The 20,621-nt window shown below is 40.9% G+C and overlaps 1 long non-coding RNA gene across 1 annotated transcript in view; it reads right to left on the bottom strand.

Moving 5' to 3' along the window:
* The window catches only part of LOC114029305, a 34,251-nt gene extending 18,668 nt beyond the window's left edge, over window positions 1-15,583 (bottom strand). Inside the window, exons 1-3 of the long non-coding RNA XR_003567471.1 lie at window positions 15,259-15,583; window positions 8,476-8,591; window positions 3,084-3,134 (exon numbers count right to left, since the gene is read on the bottom strand). This is a non-coding gene — a long non-coding RNA (uncharacterized LOC114029305). The remainder of the gene's footprint in view (window positions 1-3,083; window positions 3,135-8,475; window positions 8,592-15,258) is intronic.
* Window positions 15,584-20,621: the final 5,038 nt, after the last annotated feature.

Here is a 20,621-nt window from a genome sequence, read left to right as displayed (position 1 = left end):
TTTTTTCCCCCAATAGAATTATACTCAGCTCATCTGGGTAAGTTATCCTTGGTTATAAACTTCTCTCTTTTGCCTTTTCGAAATATTGTATTCCAAGATCTCTCCTTTATGTCAGGAGCTGCCATGTCTTGTGTAATCCTTAGTGTGGTCTCTTAGTACTTGAACTGCATTTTTTTCTGACTATTTGCAATGCTTTTTTTTTTTCCTTTGATGTGGCTCCCCTGGATTTTGGTTATGATATTACTGGGACTTTTCCTTTTGAGGTTTCTTTTAGGAGGTGATCAGTCAATTCATACTTTACTTTCCAATTCTAATAAATTTGGACAGTTTTTATTTACAGTTTCTTGAAATATCAAGTCTAGTGGTCTTATTTTTGATTTTTTTTAATCATCATTTTCAGGAACATCAGTGATTCTTTTTTTTTTTTAAGTGAGGCAATCGGGGTTAAGTGATTTGCCCAAGGTCACATGGCTAGTATGTGTCAAGTGTTTGGTCTGAGGCCAGATTTGAACTCAGGTCCTCTTGACTTCAGGGCCGGTGCTCTATCCACTGCACCACCTAGCCGCCCCAACTTCAGTGATTTTTAAATTATTTCTCTTTGACCTGTTTTCCAAGTCAGAGGGGAAGGGATGAGAAGGAACATTTATAAAACTCCCATTATGTGTCTACTAAAAGCACTATTCACTTTACAAATATTACTTCATTCGATTCTCATGACAACCCTGTGAAATAGATGTTGTTGCTATGCCCATATTACAGTTGAGGAAATTGAGGCAGAAAGAGGTTAAGTGATTTGTCCAGGATTACACAGTTAATAAGCGTCTGAGGCTTCATTTGAACTCAGGCCTTCCTGACTCCAGGCCCAGAATTCTATCTACTGTACCACCTAGTTGTCACATATTTTGTCTGTTTTTAAATTTCAGATTTCTCATGTTTTCTTCTACTTTTTTTTTCTGTCTTTCAACTTTATTCCAAATCTATTCCAGATTCCAGGAAATCAGTTACTTGGGTAAAGTTTACCACTTTTTCTTTTAGGATATTTATTCTCCCAATTCTTTCCCCTACAGTTTTTATTTCATTTTTAAACTGTAACTTCATTTCTTCTAGGCATTCATTTAGTCCTTTTGGAAAAAAAAAACATTTTTTTCCCTTTGAGTTTCAGCTTGTAGTTGCTGTGGAATTACTTCATTTGGGGGGATCTCTAGATCTACAATAATTTTTTTATACTGGTCTATGTCTTCTTTGGTTTACTCATCTCTTTAACTTTAGTTTCTGAATTAGGTCTTTAGGCCAGCACCAGGCTTCCCCATTTTCTTTAGGAGGTCTTTCCCAGTCTACCCAGCTACTAATGCCTTCCCCTCTCAGATTACCTACTCTGTGTATATCCATAATATATCTAGTTATTTACATGTCACCTTTCCTATTAGAATGTAATCCCCTTGAGGACAAGGACTGTTTTTGTTCCCCAGAATTCTATCTTGGGCTTTTTCTTTTCTCTCTATATCCTCTCCCTTGGGGATTTCAAACATTATCTTGGATTCAACCATCCCCTTTATGCAGAAGATTCCTCAGATTTGTGGCTCCAGACACAACCTTTGACCTGAACTTCAGTTTCCTATTTATAATAATCTACTGAATCATTTCCACATGGCTGTGCTGCTAGCATCTCAAACTCAGTACACCCAGAACCAAAAAGGTGGTCATCTTTCATCTATAGCTCTATGGTTTCCCTGCTAATGTTACTGGTTATAAATAACAAGTGTATACATGTGCATACAATAACTCATGTATGGTTTTGTTATTTGTGTGGGTACATGTAATGTCTCGTGTGTGTTATTTATTGTTATACATGTGTTTGTGTGAACATATGTATATACACACATGTGTGTGCACACATACATGCATATGTAAGTACACATTCCCCAAAGCTTTAGTTACTTAAAATTATACTTTTAGAAGACTGTGTCTATGCATGTGTGTATATACATACACAAACATATATAATACATACATGTATGTGTTTATGTGTGTATATACTAATACAGGTGTCCCTCCCAACTTCTCTGTTGATGTAAGAATAATAATAAAATGTTTCCCTTATGTGGAAAACAAAAAGTACAGAAATATAAGATGTTTCCATTGGAAGATGTCAAAGCAGCAAGATAATTAGGTCACAAAATGAGTGACTTTTGAGGAAAATTGAGATTTTCTTTTCCAGTATGGAAAGGAGGGCATTTATAGTAGTCATCCAAATATAGGTGACCCTCCCCCCTTCCAAAATAAGTGAGAGCCCTCAGAAAGTGAAAAAAAGCATAGTTATGCATATATGTACATATACCCATATGTATATATATACATGTGTGTGAACACACATATAGACACAGAGAGAAAGATATTCCTTTTAAGGATTATAAAGCATTCCCCCTACAGCTCTGTGCAATAGTTATACAAGTATTATTATCTCCATTTTACAAATGAGAACATTGAATTGCCCACGGTCACTCAGCCCTAGCCCTTGATACTTCCAAGGAAACATTGTTCATCTCTAAAGAACTTGTTGCTTTGGTATGTCACAGAGAACTCTGGGTGGTCCCTGGGTTCTCCTTCTCCTCCTCCCTTCCTCCACTCCTTCCCATATCAAGAGCAAGAAGGCAGGATACAATATCAGTCAAAAAGAAGACACAACTTCTTTCCTTCTCTCTCTCTCTCTCTCTCTCTCTCTCTCTCTCTCTCTCTCTCTCTTCCACTGACCCTCCAGATGGAATTGCACAGTTCTGGGACTTCCTGTGAGGAAGCCAGACCTATCCCCTACCCCAGCTACCATGGAGTCATTTGTACATCAGTAACTACAGACTACTTCCTGCCTAGTCAAGCATGATCCTGGGTTTTGGACTTTCTCAGTGTGAGTGTAAAGGATTTAGCTCTTGGAAACCCAAGCCCTGATTTAATTTTTAAAATGTGTTTATCCTTCTATAATGGTCACCATTGATATGAAATGCTGGAGTAGTTGTTAGGGACTCCTTCCCCTGCCCCCACTCAGCTCTAGACAAAGGACCCAGAACCTCTGAACCCCTCAAACTCACAATTCAGCCTCCGAGTCTGGACGTGTGCATCTCTGGGGTGATGATATTTACCTAAAATCAGAAAATAACAAACATAGAAGAGCAACTCCAGACCCAGGATGATTCGGCTTGACTTAGCAAGACATAGGCTTTGGCTGCCATGTCCTCCTGGTTGCATGATGGCCAAAGGCAGGAAGAGAGAGCTACCCTTCCCTTTACCCCTCGCAGGAAATAGAGCTACATGATGCCACCTGGAGGGTCTAAGGAAGAGAAACAGTTGGAAGCATTCTCTTCTTTTTAATTGACACAGCACTCTGTTCTTCCCCTCTCCCCCCACCCCCACCCTTGTCAAAAGATGGAAAGAGGACCAAGGGACCACCCATAATTTACTGCGCCATATCAGACAAATCTTTCAGAGGTTAGCACATTTTTTCCCCAAGAAGTGGCCAGGGCAATTCGTCACATAAGCCTCGGGATGGTCCCAATAGGCTCGTTGTAGACAAGCTCCCTGGGGATGTGCTACAATTCATCCTCTGCTATATTAATTATCCTCAACTTATACCTATGCAAATGAACTGCTACGTAGAAGCAGCATCGGATTCCAGATGCCAGATTCGAGGCTGCATTCCCCTTAGTCTGTGACATACTTTATCTCTCTAGACTCCATCCTTTTCACTTCCTGTTCAAACTCCCTGCCCTATGCCTGGACTTGTAGCCTGGCTTTAGCTCTGTTTTATTCTCCCACTCCTCCCTCCCTGCATTCTTTCCCACTGCCCCTTCGGCCTGGAAGCATCTCCTCCTTCCAATCTCCCAAACCCACACATTTGCTTTCTTAAATGTCTCCTCAAAATCCTATGCTTCTGTAAATCTACTAGAAATTATATTCCACAATGAAACGCAGACATAGAAACACATACACACTTTACTAATCCCTGAAAAATGGAAAAAAAAAAAAAAAGTTTAACAGACTAACAGTAAGTAATAGTAAGTGAAAATAGAAAATGAAAAAAAATTACAGAGGAAGGGATTGGGGGAATTCTTCATGAAGTCAATTTAAAGAGGGGAAGGGGGCATCTAAAACTTCATTTCCTTTCAATTCTGTCAGTTTATAAGTCCACTGGGCAAACATTATATTTACTTCTCCATCTCACAGTGTACAGAGCATTCTATCAATGCCTAATAAATAACACATAGGACAATCGTGGCAAATAACTTTGCTTTTATGCATGTTCTTTAGCAAATACCACAGAATAATAGATAACAAGCATGTGATCACTCTTCATTGTCTTAAAAAATGTTTACTTTGCAATGGCCTAGGTAGTCTGTTTAATGTATCCCATGCTGAGGATAAGGAAAGTCATTGCATTTGCTATTTTCCCAGTTGTCGTTAAATAGAGAGAGGATGTAATGTGGTGTAATGAATAGTGCACTGGGCCTAGGGCTTTCAGGAAGACCTGGGTTCAAATTATACTTCTGATTTCTTTTTGGAGGAGCAACAATCCCTCAAGATTAAATTATTGCTTCGTATGGATTGCTATGATTCTGTAACTAGGACGGGAGATATTGAATGATATGGCACTTGAGCGATAACTAAGATGATGTTTAAAGAAAGCACCTCCAGAATAATGTTAATGTAGGTACTGCAGCTGTAATTTCATTGCTGGATGAGAAAATGCCCTCCACTAATGCAGGTGTGCCCCTCCCCTGTGACTTCTCTGTTAATAGAAGAAGAAACTGTTTCATTTGTATGGAAAACATAAGATGTACAGAAACAAAAGATGTTTTCATTGGAAGATGTCAAAGCATTTTATGAATACTAGTCAATGTTCTGGGGCAGGGTAATCAGGTCACAAAATGAGTGACTTTTAAAGAAAGTGGAGATTTTTTTTCCAGTGTGGAAAGAGGGCATTTACAATAGTTATCCAAATATAGACAACCTCTCTCCCAATAAATGAGAGCCCTTAAAAAGTGAAAGGGCATAAAGTTATGTACAGAAAAAATTGCATCATTTAAAGATCTCACTGATATTTTAATCACACCAGGTTTGGAAGCAAAAAGATAGCCTATATTCAGGTCAATGTGTCGGGCACATCACTTCGGCATAATGGATAGAGTGCTGGAATTGAAGTCAGAAAGACCTGGGTTCAAAGCTCTGCTTTGGCTTATACTGTATGATCATGGGCGAGTGATGTAACCTCTCTGTTTTCCCCTCTGTAAAATGGGTATAATAAGCACCTACCTCTAGGAGTTGTTATGAAACAATGACTATAATGAATGGAAAGCACTTTAGAAGCTTGAAAGAGATATTTAATTTTCAGTTTTTATTTTTAATTATTATTTGTTCACAAATTTGTCAAGTCCCATACTTATCCTTCCATTTCTCTGGTTAGTGTTGTTAGGCTTCTATCAAAAAGAGAAAATCATCCTCTATGTGGGGAGGGGGAGGGGGGGGGCCTGGTTTCATTCCTGGTTCACCACTACTTTACTATGGAAAGTTTTTGAAAAACTTATTTCTCCATTTGCTTACATCAAGGATTTTTGGGTATATAGGTTTGCTTGCTCACTCCCCTGACATTTCATTTAGAGCCATGCGCCAACTCCTCTTGAAGTCCCAGAAGAAAGAGAGGTGATCTGAGCTAAATAGCAAGAGGAATGACCTCTGACCATCACTGAGAAATGAGTATAACCATTCTCTTTTCCTGGTATTCACAGAGGCATAGACAGAAAAAGAACAGGAAAATACACAGAGAAGTTCCTCAGTCCTTTTCTCCTAGGAAGTTAGAAAAGTCGTTGTCTGTTGAGTTTGAAGGACAGAATTAAATTAATTCTCAAATATTTGTAAAGCATTAAGTACAGTGTCTAGCCCATAGTAGGCACTTCATTGCTTGTTGTCATCCATTCCCCAATTCTATCAGAGGAAAATAGATTGAGCTTAACTCCTTGGATCTCAGAGATTTTTCCCCCATCCAAGTTGTGACTCCACACAGAGGTGTTCCATTTCTATAAGCATCCCTGACATTTTCAAAGTCACTTTTTGTAATTTTAAAATAATCAACTTAATTCTATCTAGTCAATGTTTGAAATCTCACTTAATGGCCATTTAAAGTCAGCATGCATGGTGGCCTTGGAGTTGGAAGAAACCTGGGTTTGAATCCCATCTCCGACACTCATTGTATGACCATGTACAAGTCACTTAATCTCAGCCTCAGTTTCTTCATCTTTAAAATGGAGATTATGAGATTTAAATGAGATAATGGATGTAAAGTGTTTTCAATGTCTTAAAGTGTTACATTGTTTTTCAGTCTGGTCTAACTCTCTATGTGACCCCCAAGGCCAGTCCATGGAGTTTTGTTGGCAAAGATACTAGAGTTCTTTGCCATTTCCTTCTCCAATGTGTCCCCATTTTGCAGATGAAGAACTGAGGCAAATAGGTGTTAAATGACCTGCCCAGGGTAACACAGCTAATAAGTGTCCAAGGCTAAATTTGAACTCAGATCTTCCTGACTTTAGGACTGACACTCCATCCACTGTACCACCTAAAGTATTATATGGAAATTAATTATTCTTTTCTCATAATAAAGAAACTTGCAGCCTTGTAAATTAAAATTTAATAGTAGATCTAGAAGAGAACTCTTGGCTTTGTCAAATGACCCATTTGATACATGTAGAAACCAAGGCCTGGAGGGTAAAGCCACTTGCCTAAAGCTACTGTCAACATGGCCCCCTTCAAATCATTTAACCTCTCCATTTCCCAAGGAACTGTGTTCTAAGACAATATACTAAAGAATAGTGCCCCAAGGTCAGACAGCTACTTCATAACAGAACAGAACCTACAGCCCATGTCTTCTGACTCTTAAACTCAGGTTTCTTTTGACAATGCCTCACCCTTGACAAGTTGGGCTTTGTTTTTAAATTTAATTTAAAATGCAAAACAAGTTTTACAGATCAAATTTCAAGTCACGGGAGTCAACTGTTGTTTTTTTTTTTTTTTAACTCAAACACAACAGGCATAATTTGCCCCTGGATGGCACCCGTCTCCCTCTGCCCTTCACAGGAGAACTCCGAGTGTCTGGGCCCTGCCAGCCCTGCCAAGGCCCTCTGCCTCCCCCATCCCCCAGGCCTGTAGCCTGAACAGCCTGTTGCTATCCATCCCTTTCTGTGGTTTGGACAGCTGGGCTACACTTAGTTACGACATGTGGGAGTTTCCTGGTTCTCTTGGGTTTGTGAAAAGGAAAGAGACAGTTTGGTGCGTCTAATCTTGGTCTGCAGGAGCGGCACTGATCTCGGCCTCCCCCCAACACCTGTGGCAAAGAGGAGAGGAAAGGGGGAAGATAAACTGCACAAAGGGGCCTGTGTGTAGTTTCGGGGTGGTATGGTCCAACAGCTAAGATAGGGTGGGGGAGGGGAGGAGCCAAGAGACAAAGGCAGCCCCGGAGGAAAGGAAAGGACAGAGTCAAAAGAAGCTTCCTTGCTGCCTCCTGTCCCTGTGAATGTAAAGAACATTTTGGTTCTTTTAATATGATGGGCAGCTGTGGTAAAGAGAAGTATCATAGGATTTTAGAAGGGGCAGGAAACTTAGAGGCTATCGAGTAAAGCCTCTCATTTTACAGATGAGGAAGCTGAGGCCCTGATAGGTGAAGCGATTTGCTACAGAGGGAATAAAAGTGACCGAGGCAAAATTCAAACCGAGGTCTTCTGATTCCAAATCCAAGACCCTTGACCTCACACCTCATTAGAGGGCGTCAGCTGAGGGTAAACTGTGTCCTAGAATACCTGGGTTCTTGCCCCCAGCTCCCTTCATTCTGCAACGTTCTGTGCCTCGGTGTATCTGCCTGTACTTGCCATTCCAGGTGGAAGGAGCGTTGAAAAGCTAGACAAAATGGTGTCAGCAAATCTGCAGAAAATGTTAGGATGAAGGGCCATAAAGAAGAGCAAAGCGTGATCATAGGTGAATTATTTTGGACTATAAACCAGAACTAAGATCCTCACCCTCTGTTTCAAAGTGGTTTGGGGTTTTTTTGTTTGGGTTTGGTTCAGCTTTTTAGACAGGCTCCTCTAAGTCACTGCCTGCCCATCACCTCCCACTCTCCAGCTCATCCCCTTTGCTTCTCTCAGGCAAATTAACTCAACACCCCTTTCAATCTAATAATCATCCCACTCCCTCCTTTCAGTCTTCTCCCGAGCCACACCCGAGACCTGGAATGCCTTTCCAACCCCTAGCCTACAAAGCTCTCTCTCTCTCTGTCTCTCTCTATCTCTGTCTGTCTGTCTGTCTGTCTCTCTCTCTCTCTCTCTCTCTCTCTCTCTCTCTCTCTCTTTCTCTCTGCCTTCCACCAAACACCTGCTATCCCACCTCCTCCAGGGGAACCTGTCTCACAATTTTCCATTCACCACCCCCACTCAAAGCACTCACCCTTTGCCAGCACATGATGTGAACACTTGATTCATGATGTTTGTTCTCTGTTTCCTCATTTGTCAGCATCTCTTTCTCTGTTGCTGTTGCCTTTCATAGGACCCCAGGATTTAGATCTGAAGAAAGGTGTAGTGAGCATCTAGTTTGGTCAGGCAGCAAGAACTTATTAAGCACTTACTGTATGCCAGGCAATATACTAAGTGCTGGGGATATAAAGAAAGCTGAAAACAGGTTCTGTCCTCAGGGAACTCACATTCTAATTTAGATTTAGTCTAATTTAGATGAACCCATTCATTTTACAGAGCAGAAAACCGGGGATCAGAAAGGCAAAGTGACTTTTGTCCAAGGTCATGAAACTGATGAAGCAGAGAGAGGTGCCATTTAAACACAAGTCTTCTGACTCCAGGACACTTTCCATGGAGAAACCACATATCCTAGTGGGTAGAGTGCTGGACTTACAGCCAGGGGTGAAATCAGAGATATAGAACTGGAAGGTGTCTCAGAGGCCCTCTGGTTTTACCAATGAAGAAACTGAGGCCCAGAGAGGTTAATGATTTTCCCAAGGCACCTGGAGTGAATGACAGGAGAAGGTTTAAACCAAAGCCCTCTGATTCTAGGCAGCTAAGTGGTGCAGTGGATATAGAGCATGGGGCCTGGAATCAGGAAGACTCATTTTCATGAGTTCAAATCTGATATCAGACACTTATAAGCTGAGTGACCCTGGGCAAGTCACTTAACTCAGTTTGTCTTGGTTCCTCATTTGTAAAATGAGCTGGAAATAGCAAATCACTCCAATATCTTTGCCAAGAGAACCCCAGATGGGGTCACAGAAAGTTAAACACAACTGAAACAACTCTATAACAATAACCTCTGATTTTACATGTAGTACTCTTTTGACTGCCTCTCCATTTAAGGGAACCTGAGTTCAAATCCAGCCTCAGACACTTGGACAAGTTAGAAGAGGTCACTACGACTCCGTTTCCTCATCTGTAAAATGGAAAAAATAATACCTATAGTACCTACCCCCATAGGGTTGCTTTAATTATCCAACAAGATAATGCATTATAATGTATTTTTCAAGAAAAGAAGCTGGGCATAATGGAGTCAGGAAGATCTGAATTCAAATACAGCCTCTTACAAATACTAGTTACACACAGGCAAATAATTGAAAACAGCAGTGCCCTAGACAACAATCTAAAACTATGTTACCAAAGAGTTTGTGATATGCATTAGTGAAGGGAGTCCTCTCGACTAGAGTTCACCATGACCAATGACAACACAGAGCCAAACCAAAAATAAAACAAAAACCTCCAAAAAACTTAGACTTTAGAGGCAGCTAGGTGGCACAGTGGATAGAGACCTGGAGTCAGGAGGACCTGAGTTCAAATGTGACCTCAGACACTTGACACTTAACACTTACTAGCTGTGTGACCCTGGGCAAGTCACTTAACCCTGATTGCCTTGCCAAAAAAACAAACAGACAAACAAAAACCACTTAGACTTTAAAATACTTTAAAGAACTATATGTTAGTTATCGTTATTCATTATCATTATTCCAAATGGTAACCTTCTGATGGTGTTGTCAGTCTCCCATTGGCGAGTGATCAGAGCTACTTAATCTCCTTACATAACATCTGTTACAGTATCACAAACAGGTGACTCGATCAATACTTTTGGATAACAATGATGCAGATCAAGAAGAAATCTTGCAGTGGTAATTTTTTTTTTTAATCACAAATCACCCAGATGAACAAAGTGAACTAAGCAAATCCCTTTTCCAATAAATCTCAGCCATCTGCTGTGTGTATAATGTATTTACTGGGTCATCTGTTTCCCTATAACTTGTCATTATGCCATCTCTTTTCATTTTTTTTTTTTCTATGGCGGGAGACAGGATCCAAGCCTGTGGTTTCATGGGTCTAAGGAATTCCTAGTGAGAAAACTCCAATCCATGCCAATTAGCAACTGTTTTACAATTTATAGTTTTAGAGAATTACCTGGGACCCAAGGTCTCACAGCCAAGATGTGTCAGCATCCAGACTTGAACCCAGGTTTTTTATAACTTCCAGGTTTCCATTCATTAACTCTACATTGTCCCCAGGCTTTGCCCACATTATTTTTTTAAAGAAGAAGAAATAGGAGTATGATAGTATTTGGTAGTATGGTGGCAAGGAAGTACAGGGGTATATGTGATCCCTGGGGAAGGTAGAGACTGGCAAATCTCTTGAGTTTGAGAGTTCTAAGCTACAGTAGGCCTGAAGCCAATCTGGTGTCTTCACTAAGTCCTATACCAATATGGCGAGTCCCTAGGAATGGAAATCCAATGGAAGGACAAACCAGGTGACCTAGAAAAGGAGAAGGTCAAAGATCCCAGGCCAATCAGCAGTAGGATTGACCTGTGAATGGTGGGCCACTTCACTTCTAGCCTGAGTAAAATAGGGAGACCCAGTCTCAGAATAATAAAATAAAGAAGGAAGGAAATAGACACAGGGAAGTTAAATGGCCTTCTCAGGGTCACATAGCAAGCTAGTGACAGAGCTACAGGAGGAACTTATACACTTTCATTCTCCTTTATTTTCTTTATTATCTGGCTGCAGATATGTCTTTCAGATGACAAAGAATTTAGGGGTTTTTTTGGTTTTTTTTGGTTTTTTTAAATTTTAGGCAATTGGGGTTAAGTGACTTGCCCAGGGTCACACAGCTAGTTAGTGTCAAGTGTTTGGTCTGAGGCTAGATTTGAATTCGGGTCCTCCTGACTTCAGGGCCGGTGCTCTATCCACTATGCCACCTAGCTGCCCCTCAGATGACAAAGAATTTAGGAAAGCTGAAAAGGTGAGGTCAGAGGGATGAGTAGGACCACAAGCTAGGACACAGATAGGGTTTTTATTATTTATAGAGTTAATCCAAAAGGGAAGATACAGGGAAAGGTTTCTAAGGGAGAAAAAAAAAACAATGCTATGAATAGTGGCATAGTAATTGGATGGCAAATAGTGTCAGCCAGGAGGAGAGGTCTAAGGAGTAGATAGAGTCAGGTCATGTAATTAGCAAGGCTAGCTAAGAAGTAACAGATGAACGAGAGGATTTGAAGTGCTAGGAGAGGATCACAACAGAGGCAGTATTAGGTCAGAGCTTCTTTACTTAAAGGGCAGAAGGATGGAAGGAGCTGCTGAGCAGAGAAGATGAAGGTTGCCAGGCAGAATTGTAAATCAATCACCTTCAGATGCAGCGCATTAGTTTGAGCCTAGCACAGTATTTATCTCACAGTGGCTACTCAATAAACTTTCCTGGTTGCTTACAAAAAAAAAAGTTTAAGTTTACAAATTATCTTTACCTTCCAGTCGTAAAAATAACCTGCCTTTTTCAGATCGTCCTATCAACTGTCCTACAAAAGCAACAGCAGCTGGAACAAAATTTTTTGTGTGTGTATACCAAAACCCTGATCTAATTGATAGAGGAAATTCCCTCTACCCATACAGATCAGTGACTGATCTGCACCTCAATAGTAGTCTTAGAGAGTTGTCTAGGGCGCTGAAAAAAGTAAATGACTTGCCAGTATGTGTACAGGTTGAGGCTTTAAACCTGTCTTTCTGTCTCCCAGGCCATCTCTATGGGGTTTTTCTTTTAATTGTTATTCATGCTGAATATTTTAGTAAGGCTCATCACTTCCTTCCCTACCCTTGCTGTCCTCTCCAAAGTAGGCCACTAAGTAGCAGTTCCTGCTCTCTAGGAATTTAGGTGGGCCACTACAGCAGTAACACTATCATTCATCAGGCAGATACAAAGGACTAAAGGAACATGTCATCTTTCTGCACTTCCTGCACAAAATTGTGTTCGAATTTTCAATGCAAACAAGAACTAAAAATGTCTCCCCAGCTAAGGGGTGGGGCAGGGGAAGGTCCTTCACAGCTGGTAAAATAGAACTTCTAGGCATCTAGCATTATTTTTCCTGGACAAGTGGGTGAGTGGCTGTTTTCAGTTCTCTATCATTGTCATTTCTGTTGTGACTTTCCCATCAGGCCTGGGAAGGGGCTCTGACTGAGTTGCAACACCAAGACAGAGAGTGGAGCCAGACTCCTTACAGGAGAGGAAGGGGAAATTAAAGGGTACAGAGATAAAGTGTGTGACCCTGATGTCTGTGCAGGACTTGCTAGTTTCAGTTCATATGGGCTGTGAGAAAGCATTTTTGAAGTTTCATTTCAGGAGCTGTGTAGCTATAGTTTCTCTCTTAATGTTTTAGTTCTGTAGCTAAAACCTACAGATTGAACTGAAAATCCCTGAACTGAAGCCACCATCATATCATGATCAAATCCTATTTTTTAAGTGTTCCCCAGCAAAACAACCAGACTTCCCTGGTTCCAGGAAACCTGATTGGTTTTTACCTTCAAGTCTTGCAGGGCCATATACTTTTTTCCTGGAGCCAACCTTCTAAATCTATCTAAAATATGTGTATCCCGCCATGTCCAAACAACTGCCAAGTTTTGTTGATTCTACCTCCTCAGCATCTCTCACAGCTGTCCCCTTCTCTCCATTCCCACAGCCACCACCCTCATCCAGGTCCTCATCGCCTCTCCCCTGTTCTACCTCATCATTGGTTTCCCAGTCTCAAGTCAGTTAACAGTCAGCAAGCATTTCTCAAGGTCCTACTATGTGCCAGGCACTGTGCTAAGCCATGGGGATACAAAGAAAAGTAAAAGACAGTTTCCTACTCTTAAGGAGCTTCTCTCCTCTCTTTGATCTATCCTCCACACAGCTGCCAAACTGATAAAGCACCGGTCTCACCGTATCACTCCTCTCAAGAAACTTCACTAGTTCCCTGGTGCTCCTAGGATAAAAAAGATAAACTCCTCTAAAGTCCTTCAAAGTCTAGCTACAGTCTGTCTTTCCAGGCTGATTACACATTACACAGAATCATAGAATTGCCCACTCTGCATGCCAGCCTAAATGGCCTGTTTGCTGTTCCCATAAATGACATTCCAATGCCTAGCTGTGTGCTTTTGCACACAAAGACTCTCCCTTCACTTGGAATGTTCTCCCTCTGTACTTCCACCTCTTGGTACTCCTACCTCCCTGATTTCTCAAGGGGTTAGTTCTCCTCCCCCACCTACTCTACCACTGTGCGTTTATTTGAGGCAGCTAGGTAGTAAGGTGGGTAGAGCTCTGGACCTAGAATCAAGAAGACAAGTTCAAATTTGGCCTCAGACATTTACCAGCTGTGTGACCTTGGGCAAGGCATTTAACATCTGACTACCTCAGTTTCTTCATCTGTAAAATGGAAATAATAATAGCAACTACTTCTCAGGGTTGTTGTGAGGATCAAATGAGATAATATTTGTAAAGTGCTTAGCACAGCACCTCGCATATAGTCGGTGCTATATAAATGTTAACTATTATTATCATTACCATTATTATTATTATTAATTATAAGGAGCTTAGCACAAGTGTTATATAATACTAGCTATTATTGTTATTTTGCATATATATCTTATAGAATTATAGAATTTTGCATATATACACATGTGTGTATGTATATATATTCTGCATTTAATTATCTGTGAATATCTCCTATCTGCCTAGTAGGGTATAAACTCCTTGAGAGTAGGTGTCTCACTTTGTACTCATATCCTGAGCTAGCATGGAACCTGGCACCCTAAATAAATGTTTATCAATTGACTGATTGATCTGTACACAGGACAATAAGTACCAGAGTGAAAGGGAAGGGCAGAAGAAGACACTGATAATACATGAAACAACAAAATCCACAGAAAAGCCTTGAAGTGCTCCTTAAATGCAGTGTAGTTGAAGGGCCAGGACCATATTCTTGTTCCGAAAGGGTCAAGTGTAGGAAAGGGGAAAGTAGTGGGTAAGGTGAGGAGTTGGGGTAGTTTTTGGGTCCTGGTGCTTTGCTAGCCCTTAATCAGAGAGAAGAAAAGGAGAAAAGGGGTCAAACAATGCCATAGTCTTCTTCTACTAGACCAAAAACATTAGGAAAAATGGGATGCAAAATGATGTAGTGGAAAGAATATTGGAAATCAGGAAACTTGCTACCTGGCATCTATAAAATGAGAATAATAGGATGCCTTTCAAGGGATAAGGAAAGCACTTAGTAAGCCTTAAACCATAAAACATGATGGAAATGTGACCTATTCTTATTATTTCTTCTTATTTCCAGATCCATTTTCATCTAAGTGACCAATGATCCAGTGAACTCTCCCTCTGTTGCATCTTCTCACCAAGAATGGATGCTGGAGCATCCACAGCACAGGAGTTGGGATCTGTTGCCATACAGCCTAAGCCATGAGGGTTTGAGTTGTCCCTGCCTTTACTTTTGTTTTTTCTCTTGACACCATTTTTCACTCTCTTTTCCACCCTCTTGCCCACCTCTCTCTTACCTCACCTCTTGTTCCAATTTCCCGCCTCCTGGCCCTGCCCAATCCTGCATAGTTGGTCACTTCACTACCCAGAGCTACTTTGCAAGGAATAGAGTCCTGGACTTCGAGGCGAGAAAATCCCACCTCAGACACTCAGCTCTAGGACCATAGGCAAGTTACTTATCCTATTTCCACCTCAGTTTCCTCATAAGAAAAATGGGATGATAATAGTACCTACCTCATAAGGTTGTTACAAAGATCAAATGTGATAACATACATAATGCACTTTGCAAACTTCAAAGTGCTATATAAATATTAGTTATTATTGTCGTTGTCATTATTATTGTCTTTAGATACTGCTCAAAGCCAGTTAGATAAAGCCAGCCCTAGCCCTTCAGTTCAGCCAATTACTTACCGGAAAGTCAGTTAGCAAGCAGAGCCAAGAGGATAATATGACCAGTAACTACAAAAATGTAAATGAAACCAAGCTTTAAAAGGCAACAGAACTCATTTTAAATGCAATGACCAATCTTAGTTCTGGAAAACAAGTGATGGTACTCCCAGGCATACACCCTTGCCCCTCCCTAGCTTTCAGGAATGGATGCTCCAAAATGCTGCTGCCCAAGTTGTCAGATGCGATCCCAGCATCCCTTGGGGTAGGGAGGATGGGGAAAGATCAGGAAATTACTGTGGTATCAAAAACAAAAAGCACTAACAAAACTTCTTTTAAGGCATTCAACTTTTAGATCTTACAGTTCATTTGAATTGGTTCCAATCAGATCAACTGAAGCAAATGTTGTTAAAGATATCAAAAGTTCTTCAAAACTGTCTCTGATCCTTCAAAATTGGCTTCTTGTTTCATGTCTGTGTGGTTTGGCGGAAACATTCACAACTGGGACTCTGAAAAACATTCAGGACTAAAGGCAAATAGCATGTGACAGAGGAAAAAATATTGTACTAGGAATCAGGAGACCAAGTCTCAGCTCTGCAACTAACTAGTGACTTAGGAAAGTCCCTTTGCTTTTCCAGGCCTTAGTTCCTCATCTATAAAAGGAGATAATTGTTCTAATCTAGATGACCTCCAAAGTCCCTTCTAGCACATGACCTTGTAACTACATGACCTCTTGGCTTCCTTCTGGCTCTATGATTTTCTTTCAGCACTCAGAGGCTGGCACTGTCGAAGAGCTCTCAGGAATCTTGTGGAACAAGGTCTCTAGTACTGATCTTCAGTCAATCGGGCATCTTTATTCACAGACCACAGACTGTGGGTCAAAGATAACATTGATTTGCAAACAAGTTGATAATTTTATATTGAGTAAAGGCCAGGTGGATTATAAATTAGTATCTATCTCCCCTTACAATTCTTCAAGTGGGAAAAGAAAAAACCCCAGGCATGTCGTAGGCCCTTAGTAAATGTTTATTATAATTATTGAATTAATAAGATACCATTGATCTCTATTAACTCCTAAATATCCTTCTCTGATTCTGGCCCAGGGGTCTGGAACAAAGAAAGGGGACAACACCTAACAATAGGTAGGCAATGTGCTATTCAATCAATTCAAATTTAGAATCATTTAGAAAGGCTTATTTTATAAGCCCCAGGGGAATAGGCAACCTAAGTGGCACAATGGATAGAGAGACAGGCCTACAGTCAGAAGACTACAATTCAAATCCAGCCTCAGATACTTACTAGCTATATGACCCTGGGTAAGTCACTTAACCCTGTTTGCCTCAGTTTCCTCATCTGTTAAATGTGCTACGGAAGGAAATGGCAAACCCTTTCAGTATCTTTGCCAAGAAAACCCCAAATGGGATCATGAAGAGTCGGACAGGACTAAAACAACAACATGGGAAATTCTGCACATATCACCACACCAGCCATGTAGCAGAGTGCACAGGTGTCAAATGGGATGCGATTGAACAGGAAGCCCAGAAAAATTTATAAAATTGTCATTAAGTATCTCGAAAGTATGGGATTATTAAAATTTTTAGCAATAGGGTTTTTTCCCCTCCTTACTATTTTCAATAAAGGGAAAACTGTGTTCTTTTATGGCCATTGCTAGTTTCCCCATCCCTCTACATCTCTCCCATCCAGAATTCCAGTTGTGACTCAGACCCAGTTAACTTATCTGTGAACGTATTCTATCAGCCATTCTTCCCCCCAATTAAAATGTAAGCTCCTTGAGAGCTAAGACTATCTCATTTTAGGGGGCAGCTAGGTGGCACAGTGGATAGAGCAACAGGCCTGAAGTCAGGAGGACCTGAGTTCAAATGCAGCCTACCAAACACTTGACACTTACTAGCTGTGTGACCCTGGGCAAGTCACTTAACCCCAATTGCCTAAAAAGGAAAAAAAAAAAGACTATCTCATCTTCATATTTGTGTCCCCTGAATCTAGCAGAGTGCCAAACACATATCTATGTTTGTTGATAGATTAATTGATCCTGAGCATCCCAAGGATGATTATACTCTATATCTTCATCATCATCACCACCACCACCACAGTTTACATGGATATAACACTTTATACATGTTCTTATTTGACATCTCAACTTGTCCAAAACTAAGTTCATTATCTGCCCCACAACCTACTCTTTCTTTTGATTTCATTATGTATTTGTCCATGACACCTTTATTCACTCAATCTCCCTCATTCTTAACAACGGGGAACTCCTTTGACTCTTCCCTCTCTCTTACTCCTCTTCTTGAATTAATTACCAGATCTCATTGGTTTCATCTATCCTCTCCTCTCTATTCCCATTGCTACTGCCCTAGCACAGTCTCTCAACATTATCTACCTAAACTATGTCAATTGCCTCCTAACAAGTCTTCCTGCCTCCACTTTATGGACGCTACAAATTGGGTGCCTTTGCAAAGGAGGTAATGCCTATGTCTGGAATGTACTCACTCCTTGCCTCTGCCTTGTTCAAAGTGTAATGCAAGTACTATCTCTTCCTGTGCTACACACAGTAGGTGCTTAATAATTTTGTGTATGTGTGTGTGAGGCAATCAGGGTTAAGTCACTTGCCCAGGGTCACACACCTAGTAAGTGTCAAGTGTCTGAGGCTAGATTTGAACTCAGGTCCTCCTGACTCCAGGACCAGTGCTCTATGCACTGTGCCACCTAGCTGTCCTTAATAAATATTTTTTAATTGTTGCAATATTGTCCTGGTGATTCTTACAGATGAAATAACAGAGCCTTAAAGAATGAGTCATTTGTCCAAGATGCCTTAGCAAATGGTAGGATTTGGACTCCAACCCAAATCCTCCTTGCCCAAGACACTTCAATGTTCTGTCCACTACTCCACACTGCCCATCACAGTTCTTCTAGGGGACAGATTGAGAATAGAATATCACCATCACATGACTTGTGGTAATTGTGAAGAAGCCAATAGAGTAATATGGAATCCAAATGGTGATTAGCATGACATAGGACATGGAAATAACATTTATTTCACAGTACAGTAAGACTTTCAAGAATATATGAAAGAAAAACACTGCTTCTGGACCAAAAAAATGCATCACAGCTAACAATGACTATATCAACTCAACAGGTGTCCATGCTTTTCAATTGCTGGACATGGTTAACAGGATCTCACACTCTCCCTGGTTTAAATGTGATTATGTTGGGTTACATGTGCTTGTTTGAATGAACATCTATGTTCAGGTTAGACAATGTTTCTTTGGAGGAATTATAGGTTGGGGGAAGTGGGGGGGGGAGGTAGTCAAAAGAGCTCCCATGACCAATCTCCCAGTCAGGAGATGCTGTATAAGGAAAGAATGGGAGAGCGATTAAGGAAGAAGGAAGAGACCAAAAGGTATGGAACAGGTTTTAGGGTTTATAGGGATGGAGTAAAGAAATAAAATTGAGAAACCAGCTGGTATTATGAAATTTAGGAACCCGAGGCAATTCTATAAAACCATAAGTTGCAAGATGGTTGCCCATCTCCACTGGTGGTGGGAATGTCCTCGCTGGGAGGTCCCTATATTAATAATATTACATGTCTGGACCAAAAAAAAAAAAACCTCACCAACAATAGCATTGATTATATGGGAGGAAGAAGAATGGAGACTTGGGAATGATTGAAAGGAGGCTCTCACAATTTTGTGAGATGTTGAAAGGGGAAAAAAATATTGGAGGCCCAAGACCTAGTTGATTTCCTCAGAAACTAGATTCCCACCACTTTCCACACTCTCTTCGTAAGCCTCCATGTTTGTGTCCTTCCTCAACATCTCCCCATCTCCCCATCCCTCCAACCACAAACCTCCACATAGGCAAGAGCTACTCCTGAGAGGCAGTAAGGAGTTATGATTAAGTCAAAGTGATTAAGTCATTAATTGAGTCTATTGTGGCTTTGCTGCAATAAGCAGCTGTGAGGAACCATTCTATTGTACTAAGACATGGTAGCTTCGGGGCAGCTAGGTAGTGCAGTGGATAGAGCACTGGCCCTGGGACTCCAGGAGGACCTGAGTTCAAATGCGGCCTCAGACACATATAACTTACCAGCTGTGTGACTCTGAGCAAGTCACTTAACCCTGATTGCCTAGCCAAAAAAAAAAAATGGTAGCTTCACAACCAGGCAAGATTTGCTGACTCAATCCGGTGACCATTACTCATTACCATTACAGTAATACAGAGCTCTTAATCTTTCTAGGTCTTCAAACTCCAGGTGTTCCAGGAATTAGAACTTAACATTTTCACACTAAGTGAAGAGACAATTTTTCATTGCCAAAGCCTTACCTCGATAAGAATACTAACAATGATGACAGCCCAAATGACACATTCACAGAACAAGATTCCTTTGGATTCTGGATAGAGATAAGGGAAAGAATCAACTCTAGAGACTTTAAAGAAAGAGTAGCCAGTTCTTTTTTCTCAAGGTAGTAGATGAGGAATGGGATGACAAGTTAGACATTATGTTATCTGTCTCTGTCTCTGTCTCTCTGTGTCTCTACCTCTATTTCTCTGTATCTGTCTCTGCCTATCTATGTATCTGTCTCGGTCTCTCTGTGTCTATCATTCTCTGTGTCTCTAGCTTTATCTGTTTGTCTGTCTGTCTGTCTCTCTTTCAACTTCTCTGTTCAAAAGATAGGACCAGAGGCCTGGTCCTGGGGTAGTAAAGCCACCAATAATGGCTGCTTTGGAGTCGGAACCCATATTCTCACCCACAGCTTTGATAAGAGTTCATGAGGGTGGACTTTCCCCAGCCCTAGGGTTAACAGCAGCTAAGGCAATGAAGATTTCCCGAAGAAACACAGGCCCTAAGCAGATTTATACCTGCCCACTCATCCTGAGATGGGAGGCTCAGTCTTGCCTGTTCCTTCATGGATAATGCCTAGATCAAATTCCCAAGTTCAAGAATTTGGGAAGCAGATGTTCTAGAGATAGACGGTCATTTCCTGATAAAGTTTGATTCCCTGTGGAAGGAAGAGTATCACCTATGTAATCCCTGAGAAGTATTTTACTTAGAGAGCAAAGTCACAGAATTATTTGGAAAATGAAGGACCAATGACAAAGAGATTGCTTGTACAGTGGTCTCCAAAGAAGGTTTAGCCTCTGGGAGAGTCTAAAGCACAAGATAGCACCATGATTCTTTCATGGACTGTGAATGACCCTGGGAAGAGATCTTGGAATGTCAGGGTGTTGCCTTGATAGCAGTTTAGGGAAAGGGGGGAGAAATATTTGAGCACTTTTCCTGTTTCTGTATCTATTTATAGGCTTCTGTAACTTCTGAGGTCTTTTGCACTTTCTGTGGGATTAATAAAGGCTGTCCAATG

Source organism: Vombatus ursinus, unplaced genomic scaffold (assembly GCF_900497805.2).
Source record: "Vombatus ursinus unplaced genomic scaffold, bare-nosed wombat genome assembly UNPS02000577.1, whole genome shotgun sequence".
NCBI classification, from domain to species: Eukaryota; Metazoa; Chordata; class Mammalia; order Diprotodontia; family Vombatidae; genus Vombatus; species Vombatus ursinus.
Note: the sequence above shows the minus strand (reverse complement) of the source record. Positions and strands in the feature narration are given on the sequence as shown.